The sequence below is a fragment of the Silene latifolia genome, chromosome 2 (assembly GCF_048544455.1).
Source record: "Silene latifolia isolate original U9 population chromosome 2, ASM4854445v1, whole genome shotgun sequence".
Lineage (NCBI taxonomy): Eukaryota > Viridiplantae > Streptophyta > Magnoliopsida > Caryophyllales > Caryophyllaceae > Silene > Silene latifolia.
This window is the reverse complement of record NC_133527.1, coordinates 128,754,479-128,763,010: the sequence shown is the minus strand read 5'-3', so window position 1 is coordinate 128,763,010 and position 8,532 is coordinate 128,754,479.

Sequence of the window (8,532 nt, the reverse complement as noted above, 5' to 3'; positions counted from 1 at the left end):
TTTTGAATTTATTTTCCCGAGTTTATTTTATTGAAAATAAAATAAATAATTGATTTGAAAAAATCATTTTATGAATATATTTGATTTGAAAAGTCATTTATTTTAATGTGTTAATTGATTTGAAAAATCGATTTAAAAATCGAGAAAAACTCGTTTTGAACAAGCGTTTTGGAGCTCGTTTTTAGCTCGGTTTTTGAGACCGTTTCCTTTACGAATTGGCACGAATCTCGAGTACACTAACCAACCTAAGCCTCTACCCATCCACCCTTGTTCGAACCCCCCAAACCATGGCCCAAATTCTCGTCCCAAATCCCTCACAAACAGCCCGCAACAAACCGAGCAGCCCCCTGTTTTGGCAGCTCAATCTCGAGCCCAAAACCCGCTCCAAACACTACCAAGACCCGTACCCATTAACCCTAACCCATACCCTAGTATCCTACCCATATTATCCTACCTTAATCACCAAGAAAACCCCCCTCAAACCCTCACAAAAACCCATGGACAGCAGCCATACGGGATTGAGCCCGACTGCCTCCTCCTCTCTTTTAACCTATTTTAAACCCTTATAAATACCACCCCTTCACCATACATTCATTCCTCTAAGTTCTCCATACATCCAACCATCACCCATAAGCTTTAAACCTCAGAAACAAACCCTAAACATCCTCCAAAAACCCTAAACAAAACCGACACACAAACTGAAACTGTTTGTGTGTCCTCTTCGAAAACCCTTTCGTTCCTCCATCAAACCTCCATAAAAATTCGAGTTTCTTGTTCCTAATTAACCACATAACATCCATCTACACATTAGACAAAGAATTACGAGCCAAATTGCCCTTGAGAGTACACGAAATCCCTCGAAAAACAGAGTGAAATAACACTCTGTTTTCGCGGTTTCTTCTTGTCTGTCCAGTTCTGTTTGTGCTCGTTTTTCGTGCCCAATAACCCAAAACGAGCAGGGGTTGCTTTAAGATTCCTGTTCTCCTCTCTTTCTAGTTTCCAAAACATCTTTTAGATCGAATTTTCGTCGTGAAACGAGGGAGATATCACTGTTTTAAAATCGCTGTCCAGAAACTTTCCAAAACGCGTGTTTGCTTTATTCTTCGTCGACGACGGCCTCTCGAGATAAAATCTACCATCGATTACGACCCAAGACGGTGTCAACGATACATGTAGGTTGAGGGTGCATCAAATCCCCTTCTCTTTCTTTTTTTATTTCGTTTTCTTATGCCTTTTTTTTAGTTTGTTTTTTGGTTTGTTTCCGTTTTGTTTATCGATTGTTTTTAAATTAACTATGAAACTAGTTAGTCCGAGTATGAGTTAAAGTACCACCATGAACACCCGCGTTGACTTGAGATGGGAAAAGAAACCGCTCCTTCTGTCGGTCGTACACCCCCGTCTCATTTACATATCCTCGTGTTCAAGGTAGGGCATAAATAAAACAATTGTCTAACTTTCGTCGCTTTCGACCTCCTTATTGTTTCGGCCAAATCGACATACCCTAGGACCCGTTGTATGTTAGTTTAACCTCTGATTGTTAACCTATGACGTATTTAGATGACTTTAAATTAATTTAATAATCTAATTAGACACGATAGGTGGCTTCGACGTAAGTTATAAAATCAATCGACGATTCTGTAAATAATTGAATGCATCTCTCTCTTTCACCTAATTTCTCGCTAGTATAAGAGTGCGTGATTAGCACCTTCTTATTGACACTCGATGAGTTAGATTAATTAGCGAATTTGACCTAATTAGACCCTTTAGGCCGTGTAGAATGCACCCTCTTGCGACAATCAATCAACATCGTTTTTAACTCGTTTTCTAACTTGTTTCCTATCCCTTTTCGCAATCATTCGATCTAACCAATGAATCTAACTTAGGAACTGACTTTGTCTTAGCCGTTGGTTGGGCCGTGAGTTGGCCGTGTGTCTTGCCTTTCTCGTTTCGTTTTCCGTTCCTTGTTTATCCTTTGTTCTTTGTTGTTTTGTAGCTTGTAATTTACAGTTTGTTTATCGAGTTGTAATCTTTCAAGTTTGTTTTACTTTTATCGAGTCAAAACCTTTTCTAAAAACCTTGGTCTCGTTTGGTTAGACGGTTGTTCCCAATGCTTGTAGGAGCGTAGTAAACCGCGTGTTGTCTAAAGCAACATGGCCCGGTTTATGCTAATGCATGCTTTGGTGCGTAGCCCTATGTCTAATTCGATGGGATTAAGTGAAAGCACACATTATGAGGAGTGACCCAAGGCCGTGTGTCATGTGAGCCGTGGGCCACCCCTCATGTGCACGGTTTTCTAGGCCAAACGGCCGTGTGTATTGTCGCGTATTGTTTTGTATGTAGCAATTGTATTTAGATCGAGTTGTATCTTTAATTTGTTGTTGTGTCGGCATGAAATGCCTGGTTTGTAATAGGTAGATCCCAACGGCTCCCCTATTCCCCCTTAAGCCTTGCTTGTTTTATTTTGTATGTTGTTAGATCAATCAACCCACATGCTAAATTACAACTTTGACAAAGTTAGTTTAGTTGCATCTAAAACGACATAGAAATTGTTGTCACATGATAGGGTTAAAACAACGTTTGCATATCATACATCGCAGTAGCTATGACCTTGTTTGAAATCCGACACTTGACTTAGTAGAGGCCGTTATTGACGGGCGGGGTTGGGTGTCCTTATGGGCTTCCCAACACGTACCCTCACCCCTTACTCAAGATCTATGGTTTGTGGATCCGTCTAAATACCATTGGATTACGAGAGTCATTCAAATCGAGTGATATAGGGTACAAGTCTTTATCTTTAATCACTCGTAGTCGATTGGCTTTATGCTTTTCGATGAAAGGTATAAAGTTGACTTGAACGGTTCCAAGTTCCCAAAAAACTTGGTGGCAACTCTAATTTGTCTTAATTCGATTCGAAAGAACCTCGAGTCGATTACGCCTGGTGTGGATCCCGCGGACGCAGTTCCCGAGGGCCTTGTCCACATAAGGTCTCAGCTTAGTACATGACATTATCAATGCTAAAACATATTTTTCAAGTAGTCCATACCTCAACTCAGCATCTAGCAGGCTTTTACTTACATAGTAGATCGGATGTTCTTCGCCGTCTGTTCTTTCACCAGGATCGCATCGATTCTGCCGTGTCGGTGATGATAGGTATATCTTGGCAAAGGTTCTCCCTTTTCTGGTTTAGCCAGTAAGGGTGGAGATGATAAGTAGGATTTTAGATCCTGGAAAGCTGCCTCATGCTCGTCCGTCCACTGGAATTGTTTATTTTTCCTGAGTACGTTATAGAATGTTTTGCATCTTTCAGAAGATCTTGATATAAAGCGGTTCAGGGCAGCTACACGGCCTGTCAATTTTTGGATATCCTTGACAGACTTGAGTGACTGTAGTTCCAGGATGGCCTTTATCTATTCAGGGCTTGCTTCTATGCCTCTCTTTGTGACCATATATCCAAGAAATTTGCCTGCAGAGACCCCAAAGTGGCACTTTGTAGGGTTCAGCTTCATGTTATATTTTTCTAATATCTCAAATGTTATTTCTAGGTGCTTCACATGATCTTCCGCATTCTTGGATTTCACCACCATGTCATCTATGTATACTTCCATGATGTCACCTATCTGGTCTTTAAACATCATGTTGACCAGGCGCTGGTGCATCTTTATTTGATTGAATCCGCTGGAAGCATCCATGAATGTCAACATTTCGTGGCCTGTTGTTGCGTCTACCATGGCATCAATATGAGGCAGGGGGAATGGATCTTTAGGGCAAGCTTTGTTCAGGTCAGTGTAGTCTACACAGACTCTCCACTTTCCATTCTTTTTCTGCACAACAACTACGTTAGCCAACCACTCAGGGTACATTACTTCCCTGATCATCCCCATATCCAAGAGTTTTTCTACTTCTTCATTTATTATGGTGTTTCTTTCAACTGCAAATTTGTGCCTTTTCTGCTGCACAGGCTTAAAAGATGGGTCAACATTGAGCTTATGAGTAATAATATCAAGATCGATTCCGGTCATATCAAAATGTGACCAAGCAAACCAAGATGATTTATTTTTAAGGAATTTTACCGATTCGGGCGACATTATCCGGCGCGTCGATCCTATTAAAACATACCGCCAGGGTACTCGTGGTCTAGAATTACCGATCTGTTTCCATTCGGGAGGTGCTATATACGTGCTCTGACGTGGCATCTTGTAATTGCTATGCCAGGGACTTACCTGCCTTAGAAGGCGTCAAGGCTGATGTGTAGCACTCCTGGGCTGTCTTGTGATCCCCTTTGATTGTGGCTATGCCCCAGTCTGTTGGTATCTTGATGTACTGGTGATAGGTTGATGGTACGGCTTTGACATTGTGAATCCAGGGTCTGCCCAGGATGGCGTTGTAGGATGACAAGTAGTCAAGGACCCCAAACTTTTCATAGGATGAGACTCTCTCCACATAGGTTGGGAGGTGGATCTCTCCTAGAGTGCTCATGGTTTCACCACTGAAACCTACTAGGACTCTGTATTTTTTGGTGATTTGATCCTCATTTATCTTCATGGCTTTCAGTACGTCAAGCATAATCAGGTTTACTGAGCTGCCTCCATCTACCAGGATTCTTCTTACTGTGGCTGTTCCAATCTGCACAATGACCAGGCCATCGTGATGAACATCAGGGATGCCCACCAGGTCGCAATCATTGAAAGTGATTGTTGGAATTGGATCCAGCTTGCAGGGTGACACGGTCCTCGGTGTCCTGGCTATCGTTTTTGCCGCTGAGCTTATCAGGCCACAAATCTCTGAGTCGCCTGGTATGAATTTTACTTCATAGAGTGGTGGTGGTGGAGGGAGGCTGCGATCCTGCTTGTGCTCCTGATTTTCTTTATTCTGGTTTACATTCCTGCCTTTTGACTTGATCAGGTTTTTTAAGTATCCTGATTTCAGCAGGTAGGCCACTTCCTTCCTCAGAGTGAAACAATCATCCGTGGTGTGTCCAATATCCATGTGGAATTCGCACCATTTTGAATTATCTCTTCTGGGATTTGGATTCTCTACCTTCCTGGGCCATCTAACAGCTGTTCTCATGTTGTAAAGCCTCTGGATCAATCCTGCAGTATCAACACAAAAGTTATGTTCAGAGATAGGTGGATAAACCTTAGCCTTACCTTGATACTCATGAGTCAGGTTGACTTCTGACTGATCTGGCCTGGAATATGGAGTAGGTCTGTAATTGTTCCCTCTGTTGCTTTTCCTATTGCTTTTTTCATGATCCCTTGGTCCACTGGGTGATCCAAGCTTATAACTTTTATCTTCTAACAGCCTGATGAAGGCAAGGGTCTTGGCCTGAACATCTTCGAAGGTGTGGCAGGGATACTTAGTGAGTTCACTGTATAAGTCACTATGTGGTAGTAACCCCTGTCTAAATGCCTCCACTGCTGTTCCAACGTCACATCTGGGTATAAATACTTTTTCTTTGTTGAACCTTGCAAGGAATGTCCTGAGAGTTTCATCAAAGCTTCGTGTAACTCGGTAAAGGTCATCGGATCGTTTCTCCAACTCCCGCTACTTGCGAATCGCTGGTTGAAACCGTTAATCAGGTTGGCAAAGGAGTGGATATCGCCAGAGGCAGGTTGATGTACCATTGCGGGGGGGGCCAGGGTCGTTCCAAACCCTTGCACATGCAAACTTGTCTCGAACTCGCTAGGAATGGATCGGCCAACATCTTCTGCTTGTAAAGAGCCACGTGATTTTGTGGATCCGTGGTTCCATCATAGACCCTCATGGATGGAATTATGAACTTCTTTGGTAGATCTACTTTGGCTATTTCGTCTATGAAGGGTGAATCAGATAGCTGTCGGGGCGACTTCTTCCATCTTGGCGGTACTCCTGGTATCTTGTCAAATTTTTCATTGAGTTTCTTGATCTCCGAACTACGCCATCATGATAGCGCCGCAGATTCATCAGGTTTATCATCGTTTTTTGGCTCTTCATCACCATCTACGTTAGTGATTTTAGGAGTATTTGGGCTCCCAAAACTGGAAAAATCAATGTTTTTGATGATTGATAAAAATGGGGTTCCTGGTTGGAATCTAGAGCCTGCCCCTTGGGTTTTTTCCAATCTTTGCTTCAGGGCTGACTCAGATTCTTTCAGTTGCAGGATTTCTGCTTTAGTTTGGGCCACTTTTTCTTTCAAGCTTTCCAACTCAGCGATTTTCTGGAGAGCTGCATTCAATTGATCTTCAACGGTGGGTTGGGCCATTTTTGTAGGTTTTTAAGTTTTTGTAAGATAAGAAAAAAGGATTAAAGAGCTAGATGCCCCACGGTGGGCGCCAATTGTTTTGTGTGGATTTTGCGCAAGGCGAAATTAGGTCAGGGTGATATCGTGCAGGGTTAACTAGCTCTAATTAGAATTCTGGTCAGGCTGACAGGGTACGATATTAAGCTGTAAATGAGATAACAAAAATAACAAGACAAACAATTTTGTACGTGGAAAACCCTTGAATGGGAAAAAACCACAGGCACCAAGCCAGGAGAGGATTTCACTATATGATTTGAGAGAATATCTTATGATAACAACAATGCCTGTATTTCTATGTATTTTTTTTTTTTTGGTAAAATGTAAGTGTGTATTAATAAAAAGGATATCAAAGTACAAGAGGTTATAGATTTTTACATAAGAGTCATGCTATGTAACCAATCAACATCATCTTGTTTCACCATCGATAAATCTCTACTTTTTATTCTCGCTCTAGTTTCTTGCATAATCAGAGAACTCAGCTTCTCAGGTCTGAGCACCTGCATTTCCTCCCTGCATCTGTTTCTCTGCTGCCATAGCTGGTATACCATACACACAAGCAATGCATACAAAGCTCTCTTCTGGACTTGAGAACCATGGTGCTGCATACTCCTTTCCAACAGATCATGAGTAGCTAGAATTCCTCCCATCCCTTGATTTATAGCTTGGATAACTCTGCTGCTATAGGGACAGGCAAAAAACAAGTGCTCCTGAGTTTCAATACCTAGCCCACACAGCATACACTCAGCATCATCTGTAACACCAAACTGCAGAAGCTTATGTTTTGTTCTCAGAGCATCACGAACCCATATCCACCCCAGGAAGCTATGCTTAGGCGTGTTCCAAGGGTTCCAAATCACAGAGTACCACCCAACCTTAGGCTGCACCCCTCTTAGCCACCTGTAACATCTTGCAGGAGAGTAACCATCAGGTTGTTCATGCCATTTGCCATTCAAATAACCAGCTGCTAGTTCAGTTTTAACCCTGCATATGCGCCTCCACACCCAACTAGTATTAGTGCTAGGCTCATATTCAGACCAACTTCTACCTCGCAGATGATTACACTCCACCCACTTGACCCAAACAGAGTCCCTTCCTTCATAAACCCAGTCCACTAATCTCCCAACAAGAGCTTTGTTCCACATCTCCATGTCCTGTAAACCTAGGCCCCCTTCCTCTTTTGTTCTGCACACCTTATCCCATGCCACCAAAGGAGCTCTCACATACTCAGGGCCCCCATCCCACAAGAAGTTCCTGCAAGTAGCTTCAACTTTTTTAATTATCCCTTTGGGCAGCACAAACAAAGAGGCCCAGTAGGAGCATAAACTCTTTAGAACAGCTTGTACCAATATCAGTCTCCCTGCATAGGAAAGCTTCCTAGCTCCATAGCCATGGATTTTAGAACAAATTTTGTCCACAAGGCAATCACAATCTTTCTTCTGCAGCCTGGTTGTTTGAATAGGCAGTCCCAAGTATCTGAATGGCAGCTCCCCCTCTGTAAACCCAGACACACTCAGTATCTCTTGCTTTAACTGATCAGAAACTCCACAGAAATAAGCATTTGATTTGGCAGCACTGATTTTAAGTCCTGTAGCTTTAGAGAATGTTGAGAAGGATCTCAACAGCAACATCATAGACTTAGCATCCCCCTTACTAAACATCAAGACATCATCAGCAAACATCAAATTTGTCAGACCCATTTCCTTACACATAGGATGATAAGCAAAGTCATATCTAGCAGCTGCATATTTAAGTGTCCTAGTCAGGTACTCCATGCATAGGGTGAAAATAAGAGGGGAGAGTGGGTCTCCCTGCCTCAGACCTCTCTTCCCTTGAAAGAACCCAAACAGTTCCCCATTCAGAGAAACTGAGAAGGAAGCAGTAGTAATGCATTGCATTATCAGGACTCTAAATTTCAAAGGGAACTTTAGCATTATCAACAGCTTATCCACAAACTCCCATTCAACAGTATCATAGGCTTTTTGTAGATCAATTTTAAACATACACCTAGGAGAGGAAGAAGGCCTTTCATACAGTCTAATCAAGTCTTGACATATCAAGATATTCTCTTGGATACTCCTGTGTTGTATAAAAGCTCCTTGATTCTTGTCTACAATGCAAGGGAGAACCTCAGCCAACCTAGCACAAAGTAGCTTTGATATGACCTTGTAGATCACATTGCAACAAGCTATGGGACGGAATTGCAATACAGACTTAGGCCTATCACATTTAGGCACCATAGTAAGAGTAGTTGC